Genomic DNA, 18,221 nt, shown 5'->3' on the forward strand with positions numbered 1-18,221 from the left:
AGATCAGTTGGAAAAAACTGTGATGGGCTATTTTCTCCACACCCCACGGTCAGTGTGAACTGGAGTGACTTGACAACACTGGCCCAACAAGATGCAGCTACAAACAACGCGGTGTTAAATGGTTCCAGTCTGCCGTGAAGCGTTCCTCCATGAAAACGGGTAAGAGTCTAGCTACATTTTCAGATAGTAAAAGTTTCTAATTTTGTCAGAAAGTTGTTTTCATGGCAAGTTAAAGCGTACTGTTACCTAGCTAGCGAACGTTAGCTTTCTAGCTTGCTAACTAAGGTTACATGTATGAGCTATGTTGTGATATGATTTGAATCAGACAGCCATTTGCATTGCTAGTTATAGCCTAATGTTCACTAGATAACATTGAATGGTGGTGCTTATTTTTAGATAGCTGTAGTACGAATCTGCAGGTATGACAATGTTTGTATTGGTAGTAGTAGGAGTTGGGATTATTCTGGTTCATTGTTTAGCTAGATAGCTACATGTCTAAACAAGAGACTCCACTTCATGGGATGATTACATCAAGTTAGCGAGGTGTGTCTGGAGGTGATTACAGCCATCTATTGTATTTCATAAACATGAATGTCTAGAGACAATAGTGACCCATCCACTTAGCTAGATGTGGTTAGGGGTTGTCTAGAGACAATAGTGAGCCATCCACTTAGCTAGATGTGGCTAGGGGTTGTCTAGAGACAATAGTGACCCATCCATTTAGCTAGATGTGGTTAGGGGTTGTCAGAGACAATAGTGATGTGGCTAGGGGTTAATTATAACATTTATTTCACATGACCCATCAATTTAAAAACAATTGTCTGGGTAAGCATCATCTAATAATAAGATAAAACTATCTGAACACGTTCAATTTTCGATATTGCTACCATCCGTGGTGTAAAGTACTTAAGTAAAAAATACTTTCAAGTACTACTTAAGTAGTCTTTTGGGGTATCTGTACTTACCTATTTATATATTTTTACTACTTTTACTTCCCAACATTCCTTAAGAAAATATTTTACTTTTTACTCCATATAATTTCCTTAACACCCAAAAGTACTTGTTAAATTTTGAATGATTAGCAAATTCACACACGTATCAATCGACCATCCCTGGTCATCTCTACTGCCTCCGATCTGCCGGGCTCACTAAACACACTTTGTTTGTAAATTACGTCTGAGTGTTGGAGTGCGTCAAATCAAAAGTCCCTGGCTTTCCGTAAATACAAATATGGTTTGCTTAATATAAAGGAATTTGAAATTATTTACACTTTAACTTTTGATACTAAAGTATATATTAAACCAAATATTTTGACTTTTACTCAAGCAGTATTTTAATGAGTGACTTTTCCTTGAGTCATTTTCTATTAAGGCATCTTTACTTTTACTCAAGTATGACAGTTGGGTACTTTTTCCACCACTGGCTACTATGCAAGTAAACATTTCACTGTACCGTTCACACCTTCTGAATCCTGTGCATGTGACAAATACATTTAGATTTGATATAAAACACATGGTTAGTAGATGTTAATGCGAGTGTAGCGAAATGCTTGTGTTTCTAGTTCCGACAATGCAGTAATAACCAACGAGTAATCTAACAATTTCACAACAACTACCTTATACACATCAATATTTCCATTATTAAAGTGGCTGGAGTTGAGTCAGTATGTTGGCAGCAGCCACTCAATGTTAGTGGTGGCTGTTTAACAGTCTGATGGCCTTGAGATAGAAGCTGTTTTTCAGTCTCTCGGTCCCTGCTTTGATGCACCTGTACTGACCTCGCCTTCTGGATGATAGCGGGGGGTGAACAGGCAGTGGCTCGGGTGGTTGTTGTCCTTGATGATCTTTATGGCCTTCCTGTGATATCGGGTGGTGTAGGTGTCCTGGAGGGCAGGTAGTTTGCCCCCGGTGATGTGTTGTGCAGACCTCACTACCCTCTGGAGAGCCTTACGGTTGTGGGTGGAGAAGTTGCAATACCAGGTGGTGATACAGCCCGACAGGATGCTCTCGATTGTGCATCTGTAAAGTTTGTGAGTGACAAGAAATTTTGGTGACAAGCCGAATTTCTTCAGCCTCCTGAGGTTGAAGAGGCGCTGCTGCGCCGCTGTCTGTGTGGGTGGACCAATTCAGTTTGTCCGTGATGAGTATGCCAAGGAACTTAAAACTACTACCCTCTCCACTATTGTCCCATCGATGTGGATAGGGGGTGCTCCCTCTGCTGTTTCCTGAAGTCCACAATCATCTCCTTTGATTTGTTGACGTTGAGTGTGAGGTTATTTTCCTGACACCACACACAGAGGGCCCTCACCTCCTCCCTGTAGGCCGTTTCATCGTTGTTGGTAATCAAGCCTACCACTGTAGTGTCGTCTGCAAACTTGATGATTGAGTTGAAGGCGTGCATGGCCACGCAGTCGTGTGTGAACAGGGAGTACAGGAGAGGGCTCAGAACGCACCCTTCTGGGGCCCCAGTGTTGAGGATCAGCGGGGCGGAGATGTTGTTACCTTCCCTCACCACCTGGGGGTGGCCTGTCAGGAAGTCCAGAACCCAGTTGCACAGGGCGGGGTCGAGACCCAGGGTCTCGAGCTTGGAGGGTACTATGGTGTTAAATGCTGAGCTGTATTCGATGAACAGCATTCTCACATAGGTATTCCTCTTGTCCAGATGGGTTAGGGCAGTGTGGTTGTGATTGTGTCATCTGTGGACCTATTGGGGCAGGAAGCAAATTGGAGTGGGTCTAGGGTGTCAGGTAGGGTGGAGGTGATATGGTCATTGACTAGTTTTCTTGGGAACAAGAACAATGGTGGCCCTCATGAAGCATGTGGGAACAGCAGACTGGGATAAGGATTGAATATGTCCATAAACACACCAGCCAGCTGGTCTGCGCATGCTCCGAGGACGCGGCTGGGGATGCCGTCTGGGCCTGCAGCCTTGCGAGGGTTAACACGTTTAAATGTTTTACTCACGTCGGCTGCAGTGAAGGAGAGTCCGCAGGTTTTGGAAGCGGGCCGTGTCAGTGGCACTGTATTGTCCTCAAGCGGAGCAAAGAAGTTGTTTAGTCTGTCTGGGAGCAAGACAACCTGGTCCGCGACGGGGCTGGTTTTCTTTTTGTAATCCGTGACTGACAGTAGACCCTGACACATACCTCACCATTCCCTAGCATATTACTCGCCAATGTCCAGTCTCTTGACAACAAGGTTGATGAAATCCGAGCAAGGGTAGCATTCCAGAGAGACATCAGAGACTAACGTTCTTTGCTTCACGGAAACATGGCCTGAGCGAGGGAGCTTCCTGTTTTAGTCTCTGTCAATAGGCACGGAGCAACAAAATGGAGTCGTGGTCAGCTTTTCCCGAAAGGAGGGCGGGCCTTATATGCGTCGCGGAAGTTAGAATAACAATGATCCAGGGTTTTTACCAGCCCTGGTAGCACAATTTATATACAGATAGAATTTAGGGAGTCTTGTTTTCAGATTAGCCTTGTTAAAATCCCCAGCTACAATGAATGCAGCCTCAGGATATGTGGTTCCCAGTTTACATAGAGTCAAATCAAGTTCGTTCAGGGACATCGATGTGTCTGCTTGGGGGGGAATATATGCGGCTGTGATTATAATCGAAGAGAATTCCCTTGGTAGATAATGCGGTCGACATTTGATTGTGAGGAATTCTAAGTCAGGTGAACAGAAGTACTTGGGTTCCTGTATGTTGTTATGATCACATTGCGTCTCGTTAATCATAAGGCATATCCCCCCGCCCCTCTAGTGTGTGTTTACCAGAAATGGTAATGTGAACAACAACATGACCTGCACCAAAGTCAGATTAGGATATAGGCCAAGGACTAGATACAGTGTATTTTTATTATAGACTACTACTTTTACCACTTTGTCTTGAAACCTTTGGTTGTTTACTACACTCTGTTCACTCTGTTTAGCACAAGGTCTCACATGTGAATCTTTAAAGAGATGGGTGGGGCTTAAGAGGGTGTGAACTACACCGAATGGGTGTAGACAAAAAGCTCTTTAGTAGGTATACCAAAACATTCAAGGGGGCAATAATTACTTTCGCATTGTTCCTCACCTGCAGTGTATGATATACCATCTATAGCTCAGAGTCTCTACTTTTATACAATGTAGAAAATAATATTTCAAATTTTGCTACATAGGACCGAATCCAGTAGGTGGATCACAAATAGAAAGGTGGGCACATAGAGCTACCATTTTAAAAGGGGTGTGGATGGAACAGGGGCCTAGGGAGTTCTTAGAAAAATGAGAAATGGGGCATCTGAACAAACAGAATACAAAGTATGAGGACCAACATGATGGGACAATTTATAACAGTACCCAGGCTTCCTCCCAGTCTGTCTGGCTGATAAACAAGAACACATTTGGTTTGTATCCGTTTTGATGACTTAATGAGGGCTCATTCCCACCGTTGACATTTTCCTGTTGGTCTAAAACAAAAAGATGACTTATTTATACTGAACAAAAATATAAAATACAACATGAAACAATTTCAACTGTGTTACTGAGTTACATTTCATATCAGGAAATCAGTCAATTGAAATAAATTCATTAGGCCCTCATCCATGGATTTCACATGACTGGGCAGGGGCGCAGCCATGGGTGGGCATAGGCCCACCCACTGGGGAGCCAGGCCCAGCCAATCAGAATGGGTTTCCTCCACAAAGGGGCTTTATTACAGACATGAAACTGAGGAGTATTTCTCAGCTGTCCGGGGGACTGGTGTCAGACAATCCTGCAGGTGAAGAAGCCAGGCATTGAGGTCCTGGGCTGGTCTGGTTACATGTGGTCTGCGGTTGTGAGGCTGGTTGGACATACTGCCAAATTCCCTAAAATGTTGTTGGTGGCAGCTTATGGTAGACAAATGAACATGCAATTCTCTGTCAACAGTTCTGGTGGACATTCCTGCAGTCAGCATGCCAATTGCATGCTCCGTCAAAACTTGAGACTTCTGTGGAATTGTGTTGTGTGACAAAACTGCACATTTTAGAGTGGCCTTTTATTGTCCCTTGCACAAGGTGCAGCTGTGTAATGATCATAATGATCAGCTTATTGATATGCCACACCTGTCAAGTGGATGGATTATCTTGGCAAAGGAGAAATGCTCACTAACAGGGATGGAAACAAATGTTTACACAGAATTTGAGAGAAATATGCTTTTTGTGCATATGAAACATTTCTGTGATCTTTTATTTCAGCTCATGAAACACAGGACCAACACTACATGTTGCGTTTAGATTGTTGTTCAGTATAGATTAACACTAGAGAATCAAATCACATTTTATTGGTCACCGAATACAACAGGTGTAGACTAACATAAAATGCTTACTTACATGCCCCTTCCCTATAACGCAGAGTTAAAATGTCAATCATATTTGCTAAGGAGAGTGGGTGTGGGGTGATTGATTTAGGATTTACAGTAGGAGAAGATGCGTGTGTCTGATTTAGACACTAGAGAAGCAGAGTGTGTGTGTGTGTGTGATTTAGATTACACCAGATGACGAGGAGACTTTCCTGTGCATTCTTGACTAAATCCCAGGGTTCCTTTCCCCTTTCCTCTCTCGGACAGAAATGACATCACTAATGTACCCATTATTCCACTAGGCAGAGGGAGAAAAAAACTCCATATTGCTCACTCACAACCACTTATTTAAATGGACTATAACCTGAGTCTGTCTAGACAGAGGGGGGAAGCAGACTGGCTCACTGCTACCAAATGCATCAAAGTGCTCCAATGAGCCTCTCTCTTCACGCCTACTAGTGCTTTCCAGAGTGAGCACAGCTCCAAGCCAGAGTGAAGCTGAAGGGCCCTTTGAAAAACAAAAACAGCTATAGCAACTTTTACATATTCTGAACAAAAGCATAACTACAACAATTTAAGTTTTTACCGAGTTACAGTTCATATAAGGAAATCCGTCAATTGAAATAAATTCATTAGGACCTAATCTATTTCACATGACAGGGAATACAGATATGCATCTGTTGGTCACAGATACATTTAAAAAAAAAATTAAGTATGGGTGTGGATCAGAAAATCAGTCTATCTGGTGTGACCACCATTTGCCTCATGCAGCGCGACATCTCCTTTGCATAGAGCTGATCAGGCTGTTTATTTTGGCTTGTGGAATGTTGTCCCACTCTTCAATGGCTGTGTGAAGTTGCTGGATTTTTGGCGGGAAATGGAACACGCAGTCGATCCAAAGCATGCCAAACACGCTCAATGGGTGACAAGTCTGTTGAGTATGCAGGCCATGGAAGAACTGGGCCATTTTTCAGCTTCCAGGAATTGTGTACATATCCTTGCGAGATGGGGCAGTGCAGTATTATGCTGAAACATGAGGCGATGGCGGCAGATGAATGGCAAGAAAATGGGCCAGGATCTCATCACGGTATCTGAAATTGAAATTGCCGTCAATAAAATGCAATTGTGTTCATTGCCCGTAGTTTATGCCTGCCCATACAATAACCCCATCACCACCATAGGGTACTCTGTTCACAATGTTGACATCAGTAAACCACTTGCCCACATGACACCACACACGTGGTCAGCGGTTACAAGTCTGGTTGGACGCACTGCCAAATTCTCTAAAACATCTTTTGGAGGCGGCTTGTGGAAAATAAATGAACATTCAAGTCTCTGTTGGACATTCCTGCAGTCAGCATGCCAATTGCACGCTCTCAAAACTTTAGACCGCTGTAGCATTCTGTTGTGTGACAAAACTGCACATTTTAGAGTGGCCTTTTATTGTCCCCAGCACAAGGTGCACCTGTGTAATGATCATGCTGTTTAATCAGCTTCTTGATATGCTACACCAGTCAGGTGGATGGATTATCTTGGCAAAGGAGAAATGCTCACTAACAGGGAAGTAAGCACAACATTTTAGAGAAATAACCTTTTTGTGCATATGTAAAAATTTCTGGGATTTTTTTAAATTTCAGCTCATGAAAACACGGGACCAACACTACACATGTTGTGTTTATATTTTTGTTCAGTGTAGTAGTTTATAGTGTTATCACAATCAAAAGCATCAACCTCCTGGCTAGTAGAACAGATACAGACTAGTAGACCAACATGATTATCTGTTCTATCGTGTAAACAATTACATTTAACTGTATTGATCGATAGTGGGAAATGAAGTGGTCAGTGGTGCCATCCTGAATCAGACAGAGGTGAATTTGATGTCAGAGGGGGTCATGACCTTTAGGCTCTCATTTATCTCTGCGATGGTAAGACACTACACACACACGTACATTGTAATATTGTTGTATGGTGGTATTATACATTTTGTATTGTAGATATGTTGTGGTGTAATACATGTTATATGATGTACTGTTTTCTTTTTGTTTTATGTGTAATCTAAGTGCCTTCATGTGTTAGGGCCCCAGGAAGAGTAACTTCTGCCTTGGCCGCAGCTAATACTAGCCTATTACTCTCACCTTCTCTGGTTCCCTCTCTGCGATGGAAAGACACTAGCTTATCACTTGTCTGAAAGAAGGAATGACAATCTAAGGTCACAGGGATGGCTGATGTCTCAGTCCAGTCAGTCCACTGTGTGTCATAGGGAATGAATCAGCCCCGTACCCAATGACTCAGTGGAACCAGCAAATCATCAACACATGTATGTGACTGTTCGTTAGAAATATCTCAGTCTGAAGACTCATTCAACATTACTGTTCAGTCTAGCTTGGGTTGCACAATTCTGGCTTGAGGTTTCCTGATTTCACACTGAATCCCCCCTGATTCCAGGAATCCTAAGGCCAGGATTTCATGAAAATCTTGTAATTTTGGAATAAATGTTGAACTCTACCTCTAGCCTACATACTATGTCTAGTGAAGAACAAAGGTCTATGTCTATCAATGAGACAGAGGTCAGAGGGATAGTGTTTCTGTCTGCAACAGAGCCACATCACTAGACAGAAGAAAATTCCCTTTACCGTATGACCCGAAACCAACAAACCTCTTTAGCTACCCTCCTCTCCCTCCCTCGCCAGGCTGCTGTCACTTGGGACCACTAGTCTGGAAGTTGTTTTTGGACCAGGAGCCACATTCCTGGAACACGTGCAGCATTCCCGGCTCTCCGGCAAGGCTAAATCCTGAATTTTTTTGGTTGAGAATTCTCGAAAATAGCTTCCCTAAAAATAAAGTGACTGGACTGTAGGTAACTGAGACAAACTGGTGAACAAACTCTGGATGGGCACAATAGTTCCCGCTTGACATCACTTCTTCCCAACAACTCACCCAAGTAAAAGTCAATTTCTCCTTTTGGATCCTGTAGGCTGTAGCCAGACCTGCTGAGTATAGCAGAGTAGAGGAGCCTGGATTTTAGACGAGTGGCTCTGTATATGAGAGATGCTTCTGCTGGTCCCTAGAGAAAAGTCTAAGGATTCTCCCGGGGGTGTCCCATCCCCTCCCTCCACCCCTTCCCAAGTTTCTCCCCTAAGATGATGTAGCTGTGTAGCCGTAGCAGGTTTAGCCATACGCTTTGCTCTGCTCCAAGACGTTCCCTCTGCCATTGTCACAGCCCTCTGGACTGCTGTCTGTCCGTCGCAGTCAGAAACACGTCTGAACATGGCCGCCCACTGCAACAGGTCTGTTTGATTTCTCTCTCCACTAAGTGATTTCAGACCCGCCTCAAAGTCATTGTGCAACCCAGTGACACTGCCCAGATTACTTATTCGCAATAAAAACACCACTCAGCAAGTGGATCCATTGGTTCCCCAAGTTTTTAGTTTGGTTTTTTGGACATCATTTTTAAAAAACCTTTATTTCAACAGGGATGTCAGAGACTAAAGTCAGTCTATTTTGCAAGCGAGCCCTGCACAATAAAAAAACGAACATCAATTGGCAAGTATAGATAAATATACCATCCTCTCAATTTAAAAAATGGTCCTGCAGCTGAATTTAGTTGATGATCCATTAGTCTAGGGGATCCATTCATAAAACATTAAATTGTCAAAACTTTGTTCTGGTTCAGCGAACAAATTGTTATGCCGACTTGAACTACCATGGAACTCAACTGATCCTGCAGACAGTTTCTCAAGTCTAACCCACTGGTCAGTGTTTCTGCACTAGAAAAAAGTTCTGGACCAACTGACGCCGTGGTTCTGGACCAACTGACCTCGTGGTTTTGGACCAACTGACCTCGTGGTTCTGGACCAACTGACCTCGTGGTTCTGGACCAACTGACCTCGTGGTTCTGGACCAACTGACCTCGTGGTTCTGGACCAACTGACCTCGTGGTTCTGGACCAACTGACCTCGTGGTTCTGGACCAACTGACCTCGTGGTTCTGGACCAACTGACCTCGTGGTTCTGGACCAACTGACGTCGTGGTTCTGGACCAACTGACGTCGTGGTTCTGGACCAACTGACGTCATGGTTCTGGACCAACTGACGTCATGGTTCCCCAATAACGACAGGGGCACATCATGATAACCCAGATAATTTAGTTCTCAGAACATCCAGCTTATCCCATGAGAGTTTGTAAAACTAAGCTGCTTTCCTGATTTAACACGTAAAAAAAGGGACAGATATGAAAGACAACAGGAATCCGGACCAGACCCCTAGCTAGCTAATGCTTTCACCAGCTGACGAGAGGGTGGATGTGCCGGTTTGTGTTGCAGGTTTTGTGGTCCGGGTTCCCTGGGCCCTGCACAACCACAGAAGTCTATTAGCAAAGTGTGTTTGATATTTCAGACGTTTATGTCGGTCTCTGAGGCTGAGGAGAACGAGACCCTCCGGGGAACAGAGGAGAACAGACCCTCCGGGGAACAGACAGAGCTGCTGTCTTACTGGTTGTCAAGTGACAGACAGTTACTATAGAAGACAGACAACCATAGAGAAAAGCAAGTCAACAGCATTAAATCATATCCACATTATCCTACTAAAACACAAGTGGTGTTTTTTTTTAAAGACAAAAAGCAATCATTTAGAAGAAACGACTGGTCTAGTACTGTAGGAATGTTACATTAAGCCCTAAACCTGTAAAAATCAGTGAGGCAATCTTTTTGTGAGGAATTACACTGAAAACATGTATAAAAGTATTAATAAACAAACGCTCGCTAAAGATTAGGGACAGCAAAAATACATTAATGATTAGTAAATGGTTCATAAACATGGGAATGATGATTAATAAATGGTGAAAACAATTTATAAATGTCATATAAAATGGTATATTAAGGACCCCTAAAATAAAGTTTTCCTTGCCCCCCCCCAACCCAACCCAACTGATCAAACAGTAATGAAAGTCCCCGCTCCGCAATGCTACGCTGGCCTGATATAAAACCAACCACACATTTCTGCTCATTTTCTTTTCAATGACTGAGACAACTTTATTAGATGGGGAGGATTTGTTTATTCAAAGCCACTGTTTCAAATGGTCACAAATGTCCCCTTTTATTTGTATTTTAACTGGAAAGTCTTTTTTTAAAAGGGTTTAAAAAAGGGACATCATCGCATGCATTCCTCTTTAGTCTTCCGATCACGCTCCTGTGGCCTTTTGATGAGAACCATGACCATCCGTCTCCACCTCGACTGCACCTGTGACCATGTTATCCAAGCATTCAGGATTAACTGGAATGACCTTGAATATGGTCTCTATGCATTTTTAGTCTCCTGATCTGCCTGTGCAGTCTGTCATTAATATGCTTTTGCTTCTTAAACAACCAAGATTTGAGTCTGTCATGACCATGACAAATTTAAACTTATATTGCCTATTGTGAATAACAGCCAGTAGGCTAGGCTGCACAGTCACATGCAACAGTTCTCTCTGACTGCAGTGTCTGTAATATAAAGAAAGCCCTGTATGAGCAACTTTAAGTTGGGATTGGATGGATTAGAGCATAACTAGTGAGGGGGTTTGAACTTCGAAAAATGGCTCTGCTTGCTTGGAGCGGTTGGCCATCTTGTTCACACAAAAAAAAAAGTGAAATGAAAGGAACTACATTTAATGATTTATTGGGGCAAATTATATTGTATAAGCAATATGAGAGTACAGAGCTTTAAAGTTTGCAAAGTGTTAGAAAACTTAAAGTCCTGACATGTTCAGATATGATTTATAATTGTGTCTGCGGCCTCCATGTTTTTTCCCTTCCCAGTTGCTGAAATGGGCCTAATTATACGGGCACTGCCAGGCTGGTTGGTTTGGGCAGGTCCTCTTTGGTCAGTTCAATTGACGTCACACATACAGTAGCCATCTATGGAAATGCATTGAAGCTTAAGATTATGTACATTCATGGTTACTTGGTTTAGCTACTCGGAGATATGGCTGGTTTTCTGCCTGGACGCAGATTGAGCCTAGTCTTGGACTGAAAAGCAAATGGAAAAGCTCCATTAAAAAGTTCACTTAAAAATGGGTAGCAGTTGGAGCCTGGCTACTTTAGATGGGCGCTTTCTGAAGCCCATTCTTCAGAGTATAGCTAGATGTAGTCACTGGGAACAGGCATGGGCAGACACAGCAGCCTGCCTCAGCCTCCTCCTCCCTCCACAAATGTAGGTTTGCATTTCCCTCTAATGGGATCATTTATAATCCCAGTAATCTCTACTAAAGGAATCTAACCACCCCTACACTTTCCACTCAGCCCATCCAGAACAGGAGGATGCGCCTGCTGAAAGAACATTTGCAAACGCGTGTTACTGTGTGTGTGTGTGTTACTGGTGTGTACGATGTGGCTGTGTGTATTATAATGTGTGTGGAGTGCGCCTGTGCGATGTGTGTGTTGCATGTGAGCGAGCGTGTGTGTGTGTGTGGCTTCTGTGAGTGGCAGCAGCACGCAGCCCATTAGAGTTGTCGCTTACAGCCACCACTAACAGCCTCTGGAAAAATGAAACTGGAAAATGACCATAGAATAATATCCCAAACCCAAGAAGTATGCATGAATAATACGTGAAAATCAACACGGGCCTAGAACACTCCAGGGGGAAAAGATTCACATTACAACTACTTCAGGTCCATTTAAGGGTCTGGTGCTTGCAGCAAGCAAGATCCTTCTGGTAAGAGATATGCTGCTGCAGTTTAGACAGAAGAACAGTGATGCTACCTACATGCATCACTGAAATATGAAAACCTCCACCATAATTCATCTCAACAACTGAGACATTCAACTGTGCTTTGAGAGTTTGTTTCAATTTACTCTTGAGATCTCCACAATATATTTTGCAGAGGAAAATGAATGAATTTTGACTTTGGGTCCTTGAAAAGGCGCTATAAAAAATGTGTTACTCTTATTAGCCTTATCTTAATTGAATAAATGTAATTCCTCGGTATGATATCTCATAAATACAACAAAATAAAGCCAACCTACGGTTAAAAAGACACTCTTGATCATTAAACTGCAACAGGGTAGATTGATCCATGGGTGACTGGACAGAACACATCAAGACGATTAGGTCCAAATGTGGTCCCCTCTTCTCCAGCTCTCCATCTCTCATTATTACTAGACCTTTGGACCAACAGAACTGAGCAGTATTGCTCTGGTTCCCTTGTATTTCCAGCCTGTTTATATGCTTAATGGATTGTAAATGTACCCGAGAGAAAACACGCCATAAAAGAAAAAGGGTCAGAAGAGAACACTTTAACGACGGAAAAGCAGGAGTAAGAACCATTTCAAACTCGAGAACAAAAGGTCCGACCTAATTGCATTTTTTAAGCAATTTTTTTTCCAGGGGTTTGAACTTACCTTGTCCCCATTGAATAAATGAATTGAAGTCATGGTTTGTTGTGACCCTAACAGGTCCTCTGCCGTCCCACTCTGTACTTTATTTTATAAGCGCAGCTGCTCTCGCCGCTATGTCGTCTGGGTTACATTAGGAGCAGTACTGAGGCTGAATGTGATACAGGCCCTTTACTCGGCTCTGGCCCGTCCAGACCAGACAGACACCCACAGGTCCAGCAGCCCACAAGAGAGCGATAGAGGAAAGAGACAGCACGTCGCACCGGGCAGCAGCCTAAGCCTCCTCTCTGATGGGCCGTTTGGGGCCAGCTGTGGTCAGGCACGGGGGAGAGTGGGAGTCGTATCCGACTCCTGACAGGACTCTGGCCTGAGACAAACCCACGCGAGGGGGCTGGTGTCTGGCTAGAGGGAGGGAGGAAGGGGGGTCTGTGGCAGGGGGAATGGAGGAGGTTGAGAGTGCTTTCAACAGATGGGGGACTGGATTAGATGTCGCACCGTGGAAGAGGAGGTTATGGAGCTAATGACTGTCAGATGGCAGACTGACTGCATTTCCCCTTTAAGGGGGAAGGAAAGAGTGGGAGGGCCGCTCTGTGACAGGGAGATAATAAGCATTGTCATTTGTTACTCCGCATGTCAGCATTTATGAGGTAACAAAACGAGACATCTGAAGAAGAGGACCTAAGTAGGGCTGCAGAGCCTCAATGAATGCCGTCACGTTATGAGACGATTCCTTCCCTTGTTAATTGAGTGCTGCCAGATAAATGGCCCTCTGTCTGTGACAGCAAGACGGGGGGGGGGGGCATTAGCTCAACCCTAAAAAGAGATCATGGATTGTATTGGTCAAATGAGAAACTTCTGAACTTAGTTACTCGAACTGAATCATATGCTACATATGACTGCAGTCAGACCACATGCATTTGATCTGATGTTGGTCATCGATTGCCAATTTCAAGCACTATGAATCCATCAAGAGGATTAAAAGATGCATTCAGCATTCTCAATAAATGGTGCCCATTTCTCTTTACTGTAAAAATGATCATAAATATTTAGTGCTGAAAATTTGGAGTGAAAAACATTCACGATTTACGACCTTGCTTGTTTGGGGACCCACTGTTAGACATATCTCTGTCAAAATAAATTGCAACGAACAAGGGACAAATAAGTATATAAAAATACCTCAATTGTCATTGACTTATAGCCTACTTAACTTTATGGAATAAGACTAATACTGTATTTCAGCCTATGAGGGCAAATTGATACTTTTTAGTCTGCGGAGAGCATTATAAAACGTTGACTGTTAAATCCATTCTATTTCAAAATTGGTTTCACAGGGAAATAAAAAACGAAATCAGACAACTCAAGATTCTATTCCAATTGCTTTGACTCAAAAAAAAAAGGTATTTGGAACAAGATGTCCTCCGGTTAGCCCACCTTGTTCCAAACATGTCCTCCAGTTAGCCCACCTTGTTCCAAACATGTCCTCCGGTTAGCCCACCTTGTTCCAAACATGTCCTCCGGTTAGCCCACCTTGTTCCAAACATGTCCTCCAGTTAGCCCACCTTGTTCCAAACATGTCCTCCGGTTAGCCCACCTTGTTCCAAACATGTCCTCCGGTTAGCCCACCTTGTTCCAAACATGTCCTCCGGTTAGCCCACCTTGTTCCAAACATGTCCTCCGGTTAGCCCACCTTGTTCCAAACATGTCCTCCGGTTAGCCCACCTTGTTCCAAACATGTCCTCCGGTTAGCCCACCTTGTTCCAAACATGTCCTCCGGTTAGCCCACCTTGTTCCAAACATGTCCTCCGGTTAGCCCACCTTGTTCCAAACATGTCCTCCGGTTAGCCCACCTTGTTCCAAACATGTCCTCCGGTTAGCCCACCTTGGTCCAAACATGTCCTCCGGTTAGCCCACCTTGTTCTAAACATGTCCTCCGGTTAGCCCACATTGTTCCAAACATGTCCTCCGGTTAGCCCACCTTGGTCCAAACATGTCCTCCGGTTAGCCCACCTTGTTCCAAACATGTCCTCCGGTTAGCCCACCTTGTTCCAAACATGTCCTCCGGTTAGCCCACCATGGTCCAAACATGTCCCCCGGTTAGCCCACCTTGTTCCAAACATGTCCTCCGGTTAGCCCACCTTGTTCCAAAGACCGGCTAATCAGAGGACATGTTTCAACACGAGGAAAGTGTTTATTTACTGCTGCAAATATAACACAAGCATCCCTTCTTTAATAACACATTACAACTTGTTCTTCCAACCATTACAATAGACAACATCTCTCTATTGAATTCAGGAGTGGATATAAATATGAAATCTTGAAATGGCATTTTTATGTCCCAACCTTGTTAAAACAAGTTCACTTAGCAGTGACATTGACAAAACGATAAACATCTTACCTAAAGTGCTAATGAAATGTAGAAAATAGGACTTAAAGTGGACAGCAGGCTACATTGTACGTTCAGTAGGAGAAGCCAGAAAGGGATTGTCCCTGGTAGAACTAGATTAATACAAAGAATTAGACAAAAGGAGCATCACCAGCCTCCCTGGAAATGACCTGTCCTCTATAGGCCAGCAGCCCGGTTAGACTCCAAGTCACATCAGGAAGAGGCTGACGGCACAGGCTCGGTCGGCTCAGACCAAGGGGGAACCAGACTTGCCATTTAAGTGGATTTACGACAATCCCAAAACCAGAATGGCTTTGGGTTTATTTATTTTTTTGAATCACCATTATTAAATTGAATATCAAAGCCATCAATTTGTGAAGAATTGTTAAGACAGACGAAGAGACACCACATCATTAAATAGGACTAGTCAGACTAGCCGTCTAGCCCTGAACCGACGGACCGGAATAAAGGATATGAATTATAAGGACAAAGAGGGGAGAGGGCTGGTCACAAACTTTAGAATATTCAGACAAGATTAGAATGTTTGGTTTTGTCACTTGAAGGACTTCCTTAATAATTTGACCAGTGAAATTAATTGTATATTCTTTCAACTGACAACTGAAAGCAGTTGAATGATACCCCTGTGAAAGAGTTAGAAAGCACTGGGCACATCCGAAGTTAATGTTTGTTACCAAACAGTTCGTAACCCTATGAGAATGACCCCGTCAACCCTTACAATCTGTCCCAGTCTGTGTGTAAACATTACGTATAGTACTGTGAGTAATTGAGAATTTTCACGCTACAAGAACAATCTGTTTAATGCCCGTCTGGTGTCAGGCAACAGGAAAATATCTCTGGGGCTTCTGGAACATTAAGACTTAGTCTACATGAGTTCAAATTGCTTTCAGTAATGAGGAAACATAACCATCCTCAATGTTTCAACGTCCAATCACACAAACAGCAGGGCCGACATCTGTCATATACGGTAGATTCGGAAAGTATTCAAGACCCCTCAACTTCTTCCACATTTTGTTATGTTATAGTCTTATTCTAAAATTGTTACAGCCTTGTTAAATAAAATATACACAATACCCCATAATGACAAGTGAAAACAGCTTTAGACATTTTTGCAAATGTATTAAAAATAAAACACAGAAATACCTTATTTACCTTAGTAATCAGACCCTTTGCTATGAGACTCAAATTGAGTTCAGATGCATCCTGTTTCCATTGATCATCCTTGAGATGTTTCTACAACTTGGAGTCCACCTGTGGTGAATTCAATTGATTGGACATGATTTGGAAAGGCACACACCGTTCTATATAAGGTCCCACAGTTGACAATATGTCAGAGCGTGCACTGTCAAGTCTCTGAATGTCCTTGAGTGGCCCAGCCCAAGCTCAGACTTGAATCCGATCGAACAACTCTGGGGAGACCTGAAAATAGCTGTGCAGCGACGCTCCCCATCCAACCTGACAGAGCTTGAAAGGATCTGCAGAGAATAATGGGAAACTCCTCAATTACTGGTGTGCCAAGCTTGCAGCATTATACCCAAGAAGACTTTAGGCTTCATTCGCTGCCAAAGGTGCTTCAACAAAGTACAGAGTAAAGGGTCTAAATACTGTATTTAAAATAAAAACCTGAAATCACATTTACAAAAAAATATATCTAAAAACCTGTCTAAAAACAATATATATAAAAAATAATCAATTTTAGATTACAGCTGTAATGTAACAAAGTATTGAAAGTCAAGGGGTCTGAATACTTTCCGAATGCAATGTATTTGTGCAAACCTAACAATGAGTCTTTAAAACGGTTATTCCATTCGTCTTTCTGCCACAGGATGATTCAGTGACAAACAGGTGTGCTAGACAAACTACCTGACCTATAGTCCCTCTGGACCAGATTGTATATTTTTGCTTCAAGCAGCATGACTAAATGGATCCAGTCCGAGTTAACGGAGGAACTCATAAATGAGAAACAACTCACTCCCCCCCCAGTGTGGTGGAACCAGTATAGACACAGTAACAGCATCAGTCTTGTGGGGGGGTTGGACCTAAACTAGAGGAGCTGTGTAGACAGTGACAGCATCAGGTTTTTACAGTGGGAGTAAAGTCCTTTCACTACCTAAATAAAACAGCAAAACAAAATCACTCTGTCATAGGGAGGAAAACATTGATGGAGGAAGAGATGGAGTTGAATGATGACACATTGTCTAGCTAAGTAAGAGGTTTCAACTCCCGGCTTGACTGCATTGAGGGTAATTTAGAGGCTATGCCCCAAATTTAGGGAAAGAAAAAAAAGATGAGGAAAGGGGTTCCCACTTTGAACCGCTGACATTTAATCCATCTTGAACTTTGCAGGATTTTTATGGGCTTCTTATGAGACACCCGGTGTGTGTCCAGCTCTCACACACAATCTGTCAGTAACAGAGAAAGCCCAGAGCAGCCGTTCCTCAACCAAACAACCTGACGCCCTCGTTCAAGCACTGGTTTCAGGAAGATTTATTTGTATTCATTTCTTTTTTTTTTTAATAGGGCGTTTCCCAAGAAGATCCAATCAGGAAGATCCAGTACTGTAAGATCCAGTATTGTAAGGGTTCAATCAGGAAGATCCAGTATTGTAAGGGTTCAATCAGGAAGATCCAGTATTGTAAGGGTTCAATCAGGAAGATCCAGTATTGTAAGGGTTCAATCAGGAAGATCCAGTATTGTAAGGGTTCAATCAGGAAGATCCAGTATTTGAATGGCTAGAGCTGCATTATGTAACATTTTGGGCAACCTGACCAAATTCACATAGAAATGTGATATCAGAAAGTATCCATACCCCTCGACTTATTCCACATTGTTGTGTTACAGTATGAATTCAAAATGGATTCAATTGATTTCTCGCTCTCACCCATCTATACCCATAACGACAAAGTGAAAACTTGTTTTTCTAAATGTAAGAAAATGTATTGAAAATGAAATGCATAAATATCTAATTTCCTTAAGTATTCACAACCCGGAGTCAATACATGTTAGAATCACCTTTAGCAGCGATTACAGCTGTGAGTCTTTTTGGGTAAGGCTCAAAGAGCTTTCCACACCAGGATTAGACAGTATTTGCACATTATTGCTAGGCAGCCATGTTCAAGTCTTGCCATAGATTTT

At 42.9% G+C, this 18,221-nt stretch overlaps 1 protein-coding gene across 2 annotated transcripts in view; it reads right to left on the reverse strand.

The window, feature by feature from the left end:
* LOC112264332 (BOP1 ribosomal biogenesis factor) overlaps window positions 1–18,221 on the reverse strand; it is a 91,100-nt gene that overhangs the window by 35,541 nt on the left and 37,338 nt on the right. The window lies entirely within an intron of this gene.

The sequence above is a fragment of the Oncorhynchus tshawytscha genome, linkage group LG13, assembly GCF_018296145.1.
Source record: "Oncorhynchus tshawytscha isolate Ot180627B linkage group LG13, Otsh_v2.0, whole genome shotgun sequence".
In the NCBI taxonomy this organism is placed as follows: domain Eukaryota; kingdom Metazoa; phylum Chordata; class Actinopteri; order Salmoniformes; family Salmonidae; genus Oncorhynchus; species Oncorhynchus tshawytscha.